This window comes from Mobula hypostoma, chromosome 5 (genome assembly GCF_963921235.1).
Source record: "Mobula hypostoma chromosome 5, sMobHyp1.1, whole genome shotgun sequence".
NCBI classification, from domain to species: Eukaryota; Metazoa; Chordata; class Chondrichthyes; order Myliobatiformes; family Myliobatidae; genus Mobula; species Mobula hypostoma.
This window is the reverse complement of record NC_086101.1, coordinates 148,722,060-148,737,751: the sequence shown is the minus strand read 5'-3', so window position 1 is coordinate 148,737,751 and position 15,692 is coordinate 148,722,060. Positions and strand designations below refer to the sequence as shown.

The following is a 15,692-nucleotide window of genomic DNA, read 5'->3' as shown; positions in this document are numbered from 1 at the left end:
CAATCATTGACAGGCTCTATATCATCATGTCCACAATTTCAACAGTGTTTGCCTGTGTAATTAGAGTCAGATAGTTGTCATGTGAAAGTTGCCTGCATGTGTTTGTGTAAGTGTTCAACAGAGATCTGTGAGAATCCTTTCTTGCAGGAAGCTGTTACTTATTCTCACAGAGGTAACTGCATCACTCAGTTGCCTGGAATTGCCCAGAGAATGCAGAGAATGTTGGCCTGTGGAATAAGAGCTTTAGCATCATAACGTTCTTCCAGATGGTATGGAACATAGCTGAAGTTTTAATGAATTCAGTGCCAGACTTGAGACCGCACTGAAAATGACTTCACTATTTGTGACTAGGGTAAGCACAACAATTTTGGCATTGAGGGATGTGCTTGAGGGATATCAGCCTTGTTGACTCGGCTATTGCCTAGAACTATGAGTTGTAATGATAGCTTGGTCTTTTTAAAACAAAATAAATTTGATTCATAATAAAAATACAAGAATAAACATTTATGTCTTCTTATTCTTTACATTCACAGTCAATGCTTTCTGTATTGTTTTATTGTATTCATAGGCATCAATAGCATGGCTGCCATTCATGTGGCACTTGAGGGTGGTATACTACTAGAACAATTGAGATGTTTCCTCCCCCAACCTGGCCCCTTTCTCTCTACTAGGAGAAGAACCACTGTGGTCCTTCCACATTTGCGGCAGCTGCACTGAGCTTTAGTGCATCCTTCAGCATGTACTCTTGAAGTCTGGAATGGGCCAGCCAGTAGGATTTTGCCATGAACATCTTGATGTGCTGGCAGACCAACAAGATTCAGGCAGATGAAAGGCATCTTTCACCAAATTGATGATCTGCCAGCAGCACTTGACGTTCTTTCAGTGTGTGTCCCTGGGAACATCCTGTAGATCAGACGGTATTCTGTCACAGAACTGCCTGAGATGAGCTGTGGCACAGGCCCTTTCATTTTTCTCCATCCCCTCTTCACAAAGGTGTGAGTTACTATCTCTTCCACACCACAGTCATCTCTAAGGCAGTGTGCTGTGGGAATAATGCTCTAGGAATGTAGGAAGAATCTGGTTGGGGGCCAGGAGTCTTACTGCCAGCCAGGCAAGGTCCTGATTCCTTTTGGTGAGGCCTAGCAATAAGGCATTCTGCCTTATTGGGAATAACTTTCAGATTACCATTTACTTGGTCCCACTATCTAATTTAACCATTAATAGACAATAGACAATACACAATTAACATGATCCTTCATCTGTTGTACTCCCTCATTTCTTCCTGAATGTTCAGCATGACATTTGGATTCTTCTCTTTCCTATGCAGTTTTTGTTCCAGCTCTACTGATTTCAGAGCAGTGGAACAAAAGTAGGTAATTTAGCCTGTCAAGCCCCCTTTGCCATTCAATGAAGTATTCGATTTTGCTTATTTTTTGGTCCAAATTCCTTGAAGCTTTTAAGAAAATATTTAAATCAAGCTAATTATCAAATGACCTTCAGTTAAATGTCTCTGGCAGGCCAGAGTTCCAAAGTTCCAAAGTTCCAATACCATTGTTTGAAAAGTAGTTCCCAACCTTCACCCTCAAAGATTTAGCTCTAACGTTTAGACTTTAAGCATGATTATAAGTTCACTTGGCAAACAAAGTAATCTTTGACTTTATACCTGAGTTCACCGTCGGTTCTCAAGAACTTTGATCCCTTCACCCCACCACTTCCTGAATTCCAAGGAATACAATATTGATGGGGGTAATCTCTCCTTACTAGTCCAAATGTACACCTATCCTACACTTCCTCCAATGTAAGAACATCCACCTGGTCTGGAGTTGGGTATTCCACTTGCGATTTTAAGACGGCTTTGTAAAACTGTAGCATGCAATGAAACCAATGTAGATTTTTAAAATACAAGTTAGAAAGAGAAATTTGAACCATTAAATTACCTTTAAAGAAAATCACAAGGTAAAAATGGTAACCAAGATACACATTTCCAAAATCTGCTCCTGATGCCATCTAGTGGCTAGAGTCTAAAACTTTACATCAACTGACGGCCTAATCAAGCAGCACAGAGTGAGTGATTCTGTCACAGGGAAAGATTGCATCTTGAACATTAAAGACACATACAATTTTATAAGTGCATCATCATCTGTATTTGTAACATACTCTAGGTGACACAAGGGAGCAAAAGAATTGCTGGATAAATATAAAATTCTGGACCATCTGATTTGCTTTCTTTCATTCAGTTAATGACATGAGCAAGTAATATTGAAGTTGCTGATTTACCATTGCAAACAATCTCCATTAATTGGTCTGTAATAGACTAGGATAAGAGGCAAAAGTAATTCTCAGCGGTACAAAGCTTTGGCAACCATTAGCCTAAAGTGATCTGTTCTGTCATAGCCTGCTACATTCAGCATTTACTGCAATAACATGTTCCTACCTTGGGTTTTCAACAGGAAATATGTTTCATAAGCCAAATGTAATAAAGCACACACAATGCCTGTTTCTCCATCAATAAATTTCATTTGCACATGCTTGGCCTGCAAATAGTGGAAACAACTTATGGAGAAGCTCGTCTTCACAGAAGAGCCAAGGCAGATCACTGTGTGACTTCAAGATGATTGATCTTATCCTGTTCCTAGTCATGGAGAGTAGGACACTATTCTTCTTCAGGTGGTTCTCTCTTTGGCTTGCTTTCATTATATTTCCATCACAATTACTGCAGAAGTTCTTCAGGAACCCTACCTGAACATCTCAACACAAATGTGAACACCTCATTTATTGTGTTCCTGTCTTCCCTACTACTAGTCCCCTCCAATGCTGTGACTTGATCTCCAAGCCTCAGTTTCCTCCCAGCACCCTGACTGAAGCTCTGAACTCACATAAAATGCATCCCACTTGAGCCCATCTCGCCAACAATTTCCATCCCCAGTTCATGGACCTGTGCCCTATTATCGCTTTGTTCTTCCAATAACCTTGCCACTCATAATGATTACAAAGGAAGGGGATTTATGTTAATTTTCTATGCAGCAATTACTATATTGTGTGAATTGTACAAAGTTGAATATAGCTACAGACAGATGGATAATGGGATGATATAGACAAGATCTGTTGCCTTTCTCCCCTCTTCAATGCATCACCAGTTCAACCAGTCTTTTAAAGTTTTGAGCAATTTCTCTGCTGTTGTATTTTCATTGTTTTTTCAGATTCTTTCAGCTATTGTTTTTGTCTAATTTGCCCTTGCTCTTTGACCGTACTAAATTGTTTTCTTTCAAATGTTCAAAATGAATAAACAACTTCGTTGGTCCTGGTGAATAATGAAATACGGAGAGGTAAGTTTTTGGATAAAACACAGTATCAATGCACTGTCTACCCTCAAGTTTCTAATAGCGTCTCTGAAGGGGAGTCTTGGAGTTCTGTCTAATATTAACTAATATTTTATCATAATACTGTTTGTGATATTTTACTGTGTCTAAATTGGCTGCCATGCTTGTCAATATTACTGCATACTCAATGACCGGGACACTGGATTGTACCAACACACAAGGGAGTTGATTGGGAAGTTTATTTGCTATAATTGTCTGACATAAAATCAAGCTTTACAATCTGTGATTTTAACTACTCCATTCTGTGCTTATGCAGCTGTAGTATCTAGATTGGCACTAGATTTAATACTGTTCCTTTGCAACTCCACCCATTATTAGAAACAATATGTTTGTGATTGTAAACATTAACTGTGCTGTCAAAGAATCTCTTATTATTCTTTAGCGTATTTAATCATCTTTTTGGACAGTTTTTCTAAGGAGACATGGCTTTCATAAAGCTCAATCAGAATTTGTACTTCCTAGTGCTCTTAATATTTATCACGATTAAGGAAAGTGAAGTGAATTTATTTCATGGGGCCATGATAATTGCTGAATTGATAATTCTTTTAAGTTTTCATTCAGGTCTTGTTTGAAAATGCAGATGGAAAAGTGAACCTAAAAGAACTCTTGACTGTGAGAAACATTTTTGTTGAACTGAGGTGAAAATTGACGCTTGACAGCCAAAACTCGTAATGGCATGATTAAAACAAATCGGACAAACCTCAATGGTATCATCTTGTGACTTGTCATTCAAAATGGATATCTTTCTCCACCATTGTGTGGAAGAGCTTGTAATAAATTCTATCAGGATTCACACATAAACGGTCCTCTCATGTGTAACTATCACTTTAGCCATTGTCCTGGACATAAATTCAGTGCTTCCCCTAAAGCTTGGTAACTGCAAGATCAGAAGATATGGAAGCAGAATTGTGCTGTTTAGCTCAATGAGTCTGCTTCTGTATTCTCTCATTGATGATTTATTTTCTTAACACCATTCTCCCACCCTCTCCGGGTAACACTCAACTCCCTTAACAATAAAGAGCCTATCAATCACTGCCTTAAATACACCAATTAACTTGGCCTTCACAGCCCTCTGTGACAACAAATTCTCCACCATCTGGCTGAAGAAATTCCCCCTCAACTCAGTTCTGAAGGAATATTCCTTTATTCTGAAGTTGTGATCTTGGATCCAAGACTAATGGAAACATTCTTTCCATGTTGTGTCTATCCAGTATTCAAACTAATATTTGTTTTCATTTTCCTTTGCAGGTTCTACTATCTTAATTAACAACAACTAATTGAAATCTCACTTCTTGCCTAGATTGGAGAGCATGCCTTATGAGAATAGGTTGAGTGAACTCGGCCTTTTCTCCTTGGAGCGACGGAAGATGAGATGTGACCTGATAGAGGTGTATAAGATGATGAGAGGCATTGATCGTGTGGATAGTCAGAGGTTTTTTCCCCAGGGCTGAAATGGCTAGCACGAGAGGGCACAATTTTAAGGTGCTTGGAAGTAGATACAGAGGAGATGTCAGGCGTAAGTTTTTTTACGCAGAGAGTAGTGAGTGTGTGGAATGGGCTGCCAGCGACGGTGGTGGAGGTGGGTACGACAGGGTCTTTTAAGAGTCTCCTGGATAGGTACATGGAGCTTAGAAAAATAGACGGCTATGGGTAACCCCAGGTAATTTCTAAGGTAAGGACATGTTCGGCACAGCTTTGTGGGTCGAAGGGCCTGTCTTGTGCTGTAGGTTTTCTGTGTTTCTATGTTTCTTAACCATCTTCTTAATATTAACAAATACTATCAGCCTCATTCATCTGCATCATTAAATCAAAAGAAAGTAATGATACAGTAAGATAAAATGCATCAATTTCTGATATTTTTGCTCAGAACACTAAATTTAAACAGAATAACATTAAGAAATGAAAGATAATATTTTGTCTGCAATGTTACAGGACTGTTCATACTTAGCAAGCAGCAAAGGGTGAAATCATGCCTGTAAAGAAACCAGCCAACATGTTTAATATTCACGACAACCAAATGATCCTATACATTTGGCAACTTGCCCTGGAAAGGCTCTCCCTAAGCCTTTTTGAACATGCTTCTATTTTTAGTTCAGACAGTGTGCAGGATGTTCCACACGATGAAGTACTGTGTGCCACTGCAGATGAAAGTGGGTTCAAAGTGATGAGTTTATGCACCTGTCATTGTATGGAAAGGAAACATAGAAACATAGAAACAAGGTGCAGGAGTAGGCCATTCGGCCCTTCGAGCCTGCACCGCCATTTATTATGATCATGGCTGATCATCCACTCAGAACCCCGCCCCAGCCTTCCCTCCATACCCCCTGACCCCTGTAGCCACAAGGGCCATATCTAACTCCCTCTTAAATATAGCCAATGAACTGGCCTCAACTGTTTCCTGTGGCAGAGAATTCCACAGATTCACCACTCTCTGTGTGAAGAAGTTTTTCCTAATCTCGGTCCTAAAAGGCTTCCCCTCTATCCTCAAACTGTGGCCCCTCGTTCTGGACTTCCCCAACATCGGGAACAATCTTCCTGCATCTAGCCTGTCCAATCCCTTTAGGATCTTATACGTTTCAATCAGATCCCCCCTCAATCTTCTAAATTCCAACGAGTACAAGCCCAGTTCATCCAGTCTTTCTTCATATGAAAGTCCTGCCATCCCAGGAATCAATCTGGTGAACCTTCTTTGTACTCCCTCTATGGCAAGGATGTCTTTCCTCAGATTAGGGGACCAAAACTGCACACAATACTCCAGGTGTGGTCTCACCAAGGCCTTGTACAACTGCAGTAGTACCTCCCTGCTCCTGTACTCGAATCCTCTCGCTATAAGTGCCAGCATACCATTCGCCTTTTTCACCGCCTGCTGTACCTGCATGCCCACTTTCAATGACTGGTGTATAATGACACCCAGGTCTCATTGCACCTCCCCTTTTCCTAATCGGCCACCATTCAGATAATAATCTGTTTTCCTATTTTTGCCACCAAAGTGGATAACTTCACATTTATCCACATTAAATTGCATCTGCCATGAATTTGCCCACTCACCCAACCTATCCAAGTCACCCTGCATCCTCTTAGCATCCTCCTCACAGCTAACACTGCCACCCAGCTTCGTGTCATCCGCAAACTTGGAGATGCTGCATTTAATTCCCTCATCCAAGTCATTAATATATATTGTAAACAACTGGGGTCCCAGCACTGAGCCTTGCGGTACCCCACTAGTCACCGCCTGCCATTCTGAAAAGGTCCCGTTCATTCCCACTCTTTGCTTCCTGTCTGATAACCAATTCTCCACCCACACCAATACCTTACCCTCAATACTGTGTGCTTTAAGTTTGCACACTAATCTCCTGTGTGGGACCTTGTCAAAAGCCTTTTGAAAATCCAAACATACCACATCCACTGGTACTCCCCTATCCACTCTACTAGTTACATCCTCAAAAAATTCTATGAGATTCGTCAGACATGATTTTCCTTTCACAAATCCATGCTACCTTTGTCCAATCATTTCACCGCTTTCCAAATGTGCTGTTATCACATCTTTGATAACTGACTCCAGCAGTTTCCCCACCACCGACATTAGGCTCACCGGTCTATAATTCCCCGGTTTCTCTCTCCCTCCTTTTTTAAAAAGTGGAGTTACATTAGCCACCCTCCAATCCTCAGGAACTAGTCCAGAATCTAATGAGTTTTGAAAAATTATCACTAATGCATCCACTATTTCTTGGGCTACTTCCTTAAGCACTCTAGGATGCAGACCATCTGGCCCTGGGGATTTATCTGCCTTCAATCCCTTCAATTTACCTAACACCACTTCCCTACTAACATGTATTTCGCTCTGTTCCTCCATCTCACTGGACCCTCTGTCCCCTACTATTTCTGGAAGATTATTTATGTCCTCCTTAGTGAAGACAGAACCAAAGTAATTATTCAATTGGTCTGCCATGTCCTTGCTCCCCATAATCAATTCACCTGTTTCCGTCTGCAGGGGACCTACATTTGTCTTTACCAGTCTTTTCCTTTTTACATATCTGTAAAAGCTTTTACAGTCCGTTTTTATGTTCCCTGCCAGTTTTCTCTCATAATCTTTTTTCCCCTTCCTAATTAAGCCCTTTGTCCTCCTCTGCTGAACTCTGAATTTCTCCCAGTCCTCAGGTGAGCCACTTTCTCTGGCTAATTTGGATGCTTCTTCTTTGGAATTGATACTATCCCTAATTTCTCTTGTCAGCCACGGGTGCACTACCTTCCTTGATTTATTCTTTTGCCAAACTGGGATGAACAATTGTTGTAGTTCATCCATGCAACCTTTAAATGCTTGCCATTGCATATCCACCGTCAATCCTTTAAGTGTCATTTGCCAGTCTATCTTAGCTAATTCACGTCTCATACCTTCAAAGTTACCCCTCTTTAAGTTCAGAACCTTTGTTTCTGAATTAACTATGTCACTCTCCATCTTAATGAAGAATTCCACATATTATGGTCACTCTTACCCAAGGGGCCTCTCACGACAAGATCGCTAATTAACCCTTCCTCATTGCTCAAAACTCAGTCCAGAATAGCCTGCTCTCTAGTTGGTTCCTCGACATGTTGGTTCAAAAAACCATCCCGCATACATTCCAAGAAATCCTCTTCCTCAGCACCTTTACCAATTTGGTTCACCCAATCTACATGTAGATTGAAGTCACCCATTATAACTGCTGTTCCTTTATTGCACACATTTCTAATTTCCTGTTTAATACCATCTCCGACCTCACTACTACTGTTAGGTGGCCTGTACACAACTCCCACCAGCGTCTTCTGCCCCTTAGTGTTACGCAGCTCTACCCATATCGATTCCACATCTTCCCGGCTTATGTCCTTCCTTTCTATTGCGCTAATCTCTTCTTTAACCAGCAACGCCATCCCACCTCCCCTTCCTTCATGTCTATCCCTCCTGAATATTGAATATCCCTGAACGTTGAGCTCCCATCCCTGGTCACCCTGGAGCCATGTCTCTGTGATCCCAACTATATCATAATCATTAATAACAATCTGCACTTTCAATTCATCCACCTTATTACGAATGCTCCTTGCATTGACACACAAGGAAAGGAAGGTACATATTTCAGTGAGTTAGACAAAATGGCAAAAATACTGAGGCTCTGCAAACTTGTTCAAGCATTGCAGAATTGTCTGTAGCTCCTCTGCACAATTAAAGTACAAACGTTTGTACATTCACTGAAAGACACAAGCTCTGTATAGCCCTCTTTGTTTACCTGTTTCAACAAGGAGAAAAAAGCAATGAAACAATCTTGCTCATCTGTTCCTGCAACTCTTGAATACCCAGGAAAGTCAAATAAAATCTGACCAGCTAAACTCGCTCTGCACTTGGTAAGCTTGTGGCCATTGGAAAGTCTGCTGCATGTCCCAGATTTCACAAATTATGTTCATCTATCACTTCTACATTTATTGATGTATGAATGGTGATAACATATTTTTGTGGACTGTGTCTCATTGTTACCATTTTCCTCTTTGCAAATCTAACCGCAACTTTGCTCTCCTCTTTCTCTGTGATCTTCCCTGAGATAATCTAATTCCTCTAACCCAGAACTCTTAGTCCTAATGTTACTGTTCTATCATTAGGATCCATTTATTTATCTGCCAAGAGCCTCACACTGCTCTTCCTTTCCTAAACCCTTCGCTTTTCAACTTCTATTTTCTCCTTTTAGACATACTGCTCTTATGCATTGCTATTAAGTTCAATTTTAATTCTTTTCATTTAAATAACTTGGTACATTTCAAAGGTACCCTATGAATGCTATTGAATCAAAGGATCTGCTTGTACATCTATCATTCATGTTCCAAACCTGATCCATGCTTTTCTGCAGTTTATTAAGTATATTATAGTTAGTATTTATTTAGAGATAAAGCGCAGAACAGGCCCTTCCAGCCCAATGAGTTTTGCTGCCCAGCAAGCCAGCTATTTAACACTAACCTAATCACAGGACAATTACAATGACAAATTAACCTTGTAACCAGTATGTCGTTGCATGGTGGGAGAAAACCAGAGCACCCAAAGGAAACTCACGTGCACATGGGAAGAACATATAAATTTTCTTACAGATGATGATGGAATTGAACTCTGAACTCCAACGCTCTGAGTTGTAATAGTGTTGTGCTAATCACTATGCTACTGTAGCACCCTATGAGGAATCCAGAGAAAGGAAGGTAGAACATACTCTTCACATTGCCTCAGGAAATCTTGTTTCTTAACTCAGCAAAGAAAATAATGGGAGAGCTTTGGATTCCACCTCAAATCTAAAGACCATGTAAATTAGTGGGCTGCTGTAAATTGTCCCTTGTGTGTAAATGAGCAATGGGATTTGGAGAGAATAACACGGGATTGTGTAAATGAATGATTAATTTGCAGGTTGAGTCTGTGGTGAGGAAGGCAAATGTGATGTTAGCATTCACTTCAAGAGGACGATAATATAAAAGAAGGATGTAATGTTGAGACTTTATAAAGCACTGTTGAGGCCTCATGGAGTATAGTGAGCAGTTCTGGGCCATGAGGTTCACAAAAATGGTGAAACAAGTGGTCCAATATCACTAGATTCTGGAAGACTGGAAAATTGCAAAGATCACTCCACTGTTCAAGAAGGGATAGAGGCAGTAGAATGGAAATTATAGGCCAGTTAGTCTGACCTCAGTGGTTGGGACGATGTTGGAGTTGATTGCAAAGGATGTGATCTCAGGGCACTTGGAGGCACATGATAAAATAAGCCATAGTCAGCATGGTTTCCTCAAGGGAAAATCTTGCATAACAAGTCTGTTGAAATTTGTTGAAGAAATAATAAACAGGATGGACAAAGGAGAATTGTTCATGTTTGGTACTTGGATTTTCAGAAGGCCTTTGACAAGGTACCACACATGAGGATGCTTAACAAGCTACAAGCCCATGGTATTACAGGAAAGATTCCAACATGGATAAAGCAATAGCTGATTGACAGGAGGCAAAGAGTGGGAATAAAGGAAGCCTTTTCTGGTTGGCTGCCAGTGACTATTGCTGTTCCACAGGGGTCTGTGTTGGAACTGATTCTTTTTACGTTATATGTCGATGATTTGGAGATGAAATTAACAGCTTTGTTGCAAAGTTTGCAGACGATATGAAGGTAGGTGGAGGGACAGGTGGATTTGAGGAAGTACAGAGGCTACAGAAAAACTTAGATTAGGAGAATGGGCAAAGAAGTGGCAGATAGAATAGTGTCGGGAAGTGTTTGGAATGCACTTTGGTAGAAGAAATAAAAGGATTGACTATTTTGTAAATAGAGAGAAAATTCAAAAAATTGAGGTGCAAAGAAACTTGGTAGTCCTTGTGCGGGATTCTCTAAAGGTTAATTTGCAGGTTGAGTCTGTGGTGAGGAAGGGAAATGTGATGTTAACGTTCATTCAACAGGACTAGAATATAAAAGCAAGGATGTAACGTTGAGACTTTATAAAGCATTGATGAAGCCACACTTGTAGTATTGTGAGTGGTTTTGGGTCCCTTATCTAAGAAAGGATGCGTTTAAACTGGAGTGGGTTCAATGGAGGTTCATGAAAACGATTCAAGATTGAACAGCTTGTCACACAAAGAGTGTTTGATGCCTCTGTGGCTGCATTCACTGGAATTCAGAAGAATAAGGGGTGACCTCATTGAAACCTATTGAATGGTAAAAGGCCTTGGTAGAGTGGATGTGGAAAAGATGTTTCCTATGGTGGGAGAATCTGAGAACAGGTGACACAGCCTCAGAATAGAGGGGCATCCTTTTAGAACTGAGATGAGAAGGATTTCTTTTGCCAATGAGTGGTGAATCTGTAGAATTCTTTGCCACAGGTAGCTGTGGAGGCCAAGTCTTTATGTATACCTAAGGCAAATTTAATCTTCTGCAAATTGGTTTGGACAACTGGCAAGACAACAATATTTTTTCTCTTTGACCTCCATCCAAGCTGTTCTGGTAATGGTATAAATGACAGAAATATGTACAGTACATATAAAAACTCAAACGTCTGTGCCACTCTGAATAATTTTCAGAATTGCATATTGGAATATTCAGTCTTTGTCTGTAACTTGCCTTTTTATTCGGGACCTTAAGTTCCTTGTCCTCATCCCGACGCATTTCAAATTATATTTGGTGACTTTAATCCAGGCCTGCTTGAAGAAAACCCTGCCAGTTATCACCAGCAGCTAACCTGTTGCACCAGAGGACCCAGCACACTAGACCACTGCTACGCTATGACAATGAATGCCTATCCTTCATTTCTGAGACCGCATTATGGCAAGTTAGATCATTTGACTGTACTCATTCTACCTGCATACAGACAGAGCTTAAAGATCAAGGCTCCAAAAACAAGACAACTAAGTGGCAATCGCAGGAGGCAGAGGAACAGTTACAAGATTGCCCTAAGTCAGTGGACTGGGCCGCGTTCAAGAACACATCAGAGGACCTGAATGTCTACACCAGGGTCATTACAGACTTTATTAAAACAGCAGTGGATGAATGTGTCCCCACAAAATTGTTCAGAGATCCCCCAATCAGAAGCCCTGGATGAACGACAAAACCCAGAATTTGCTATGAGCCAGATCAAAGGCATTCAGGCCTGGAGATCAAGAATGCTACAGGAGGTGCAGGTATGATCTCCAGAAAGCCATCTCTCAGGTGAAGTGGAAATTCCAGACTAGAATGGAACTATGGCAGGGTTTAAATGCAATAACCTCCAATAAAGTTAAGTCTTGTGTCTTGGGGATAGCAGAGCTTCACTTCCAGATGAGCTCAATGCCTTGTATACTCGATTTGATCACCAGAACAGGAAGGAATCATCATACACACCCTGTCTCCTGATGAATCTTTGGTCTCAGTATCTGAAGTTGACTTGTGGACTGCCTCCAAGGGACTGAATCCAATGAAAGCATCCAGTCTGACAGAGTACCTGGCAGAGTACTGAAGACCTGTGCTGACCAACTGGCTGGTGTATTCACAGATATCTTCAATCTCTCGCTCAAGCAGTGTGTGGTACGCACCTGCTTCAAACAGGCTTCAATCGTAGCAGTGCCCATGAGGTCTGTGGTAACCTGCCTAAATGATTGTTGCCCAGTGGTCCTTACATCCACAGTGTTTTGAGAGGCTGGTGTTGAAGTATATTAGCTCCTGTTTGATTCCTTCCAATTCGCCTACCGAAGCAACGGGTCTACAGCAAATGCTATCTAGATGGATCTTCACACGACCCTGGAACATCTGAACAGCAAAGGTGCATACATCAGGATGATCTTCATCAATTACAGCTCGGCATTTAACACCAACATCCCCTCAAAACTAATCAGTAAACACCACGCCTGGGCCTCAATACCTCTTTGTGCAATTGGATCCTGGATTTCCTCTCTTGTAGACCACAATCAGTTCGGACTGGCAAAAGCATCTGCTCCACAATCTCCATCAGCATAGGAGCACTGCAGGGATGAGCACTTAGCCCCCTGCTCTTCTCTACCTGTGAGTGTGTGGCCAAGCACAGCTCCAACACCATATGCAAGTTTGCTGATGACACCACTATTGTGGACTGTATTAAAGGGGGTGAGGAATCAGCATACAGGAGGACGATTGAAAATTTGGCTGAGTGGTGTAATAACAACAACCCCTCACTCAATGTCAATAAGACCAAGGAACTGATAGTAGACTTCAGGAAAAGGAAATCAGAGGCCCATGAACCAATAATCATCAGAGGATCAGAAGTGGAGAGGGTCAATAACTTGAACTTCCTGGGTGTCACTATCTCAGAAGACCTGTCCTGGAACAGTCATATAAATATATTTCCAAAGATAATATACGACAGCACCTCTACTTCCTTAGGAGTCTGCAGAGACCTGGCATACCATTGAAAACCTTGGCAAACTTCTATAGGTGTGTGGTGGAAAGAGTGCTGACTGGTGCATTATGGCCTGGTAAGGGAACACCAATCCCTCTGAGTGGAAAATCCTACATAAGGTAGTGGATTCGGCCCGGTATATCATGGACAAAACCCTCCCAACCTTGAACACATCTATGTGAAAAGCAGCATTCATCATCAAAGATTCCCACCACCAAGGCCACGCTCTTTTCTCTCTGCTGCCATCAGGTAGAAGGTACAGGTGCCTCAGGACTCGCACCACCAGGTTCAAGAACAGTTACTACCCCTTAACTCTCAGGCTCTTGAACAAAAGGGGACAACTACACTCACTTAAAGGCCCTTTTATCTTATTAGTTCATGCTCGTTATTTATTGCTATTCATTTGTTATCTGCATTTGCACAATTTGTTTACAGGTTGCAGTTGCTGATGTCTACAGTTACTGTTCTATAGAGTTGCTAAGTATGCCCACAGAAAAAGAATCTCATGGTTGTATGTGGTGACATGTGTGTACTCTGATAATAAATTTTACTTTGAACCTGTCCTTTAAGAGAGTTCTTGCACTTCTTTGAATCTGTTGGATATTTTGATCTTTGATCCTTGACTCCAACCAACAGATCATGCCTGATGTAATGAAATCTCTGAGCAGAGATTTTAATGAACTGAACCTCATTCTAAAGCAAAGTTGGGATGATTGGACTATGAATACAGATTGTTCTCAAACAATTATGCCTTCTCTACCATGGCAAATTAACAGATCCATGATCAATGTGGTGAAGTATGCAGTCAAAACTATCAGTACTTTCATTGCATGTAACAGGCTGTTCTACATTAATGAAGAGTTGCTTAATCTGATGTTTTTATGTATTGAGCAATATACTTTCAAAAGATTATTCTGGCTGGAAGGGGATTGGGTGCAATGCGCTCTAATATGATTTTAGATTATGAAACTCCTGAAAATGGCAGCATTTTCATGGTATTAACAAAAGACTTTTCTTCTCAAAAATTAATTTTTGATATGATTGCTTACTTACTTAGAAGTGATATGCTGTCCTATATAGCAACTGTACTACTTCAAACAGCATTTCATCATCTAGGTCAATATTTATCTTTATGATCCTCAATCTGCTTTATAATCGGATTAATACTTAAAAAGAGAATTAATCAATATAACAATAAAGGAGAAGGAATGATTTTAATAAATATTCCCCAATTTCAAATACAAAGCATTCAATTTCTTACCATCTAGGAATAGGTTTTATATTATTGTCAACAATTTGGAGATGGCAGAATAATTTTCATTTTTCTTCCTTTCCCTGTCAATGCCTACTGCTTTCTAACCATTCTGAAACGGATAATTAATCAGCTCTTTTTTCTTAATTAAAGTATTTCAAAGACACAAGATAAATTGTGTTTGATGAGAAGCCATCATTTGATTACAGTTTATTAATTCGGTGCCACCATCCCATGGCAATAACAACTGTAATTTCCTTTGATTCACCATATTTCCAGATGAAAATAAATTCTTAGACCCTTCACAGGAATGTTATCAAACCAAAACAATTGGTGGTAAGCTCCATGATGGAAGTATTCTGACAAAGAGATGGGATTTGGAAGGAATTCCAGGCATCAGGGCACTGACAGCTAAAGAAATCGCCATCAAATATAATAATTTAATGCGAGGTCAAACAGGAACATGGAGTTGGAGAAGTATTGACTCCTCAGAAAGTGATGAGCTGAATACAATTACAAAGACACAGGGGATGCACCAGGTTCAAGGACTTTAGATGGGAGGGGGGGAGAAGTGTGTTTTGGAGACTGATTGGAGATTTCAAGCATTGTTGTTTGATGACAGCTATAATTACAGTGAATGTGAAAGACGGGCAGAGTAGCAGAGGCAAAAAGGTTACTATAATGTCAAAAGGTCCACCTTGGAAAGTGGGGCGGTGGGCAGTTTAGTGAAGATAGAAGAAAGCGAGCAGCGTGCATGAGGAATGATTGGAGACACTAGGGACTACAGTTGTTGGAATCACTCGCAGTTAAAAAAAGTGATGGTGGGATTATGTCCACTGTGATGAAATGCTTTCAGGGGTTGGTCATGAAGCATTTCAAGTCCTGCCTGACAACTTATGAGCACACTTTCAAGGCCCACAACTCGTGTTCTCGGTGTTGAATATTTATTTACAGTATTTACTTGTTTATTTATTTGTTATTGCTATTTTTTGTACTTGCACAGATTGTCTTCATTTGCACACAGGTTGCTTGTCATTCTTTGTAGTTCTTAATTGCTTCTATCATATTTATTCTATCTACTGTGAATGCCTGCCAGAAAATGAACCTCAAGGTTGTATATGGTGACATATACTGTACATACATAGGTAGTAAATTTAAAACGAACTTTGAACTTTAAA

At 40.6% G+C, this 15,692-nt stretch overlaps 1 protein-coding gene across 12 annotated transcripts in view; it reads right to left on the bottom strand.

Annotated features, from left to right (window-relative positions):
* LOC134347072 (receptor-type tyrosine-protein phosphatase delta-like) overlaps window positions 1-15,692 on the bottom strand; it is a 2,469,925-nt gene that overhangs the window by 1,074,775 nt on the left and 1,379,458 nt on the right. The gene's annotated exons all lie outside the window — the stretch shown is intronic.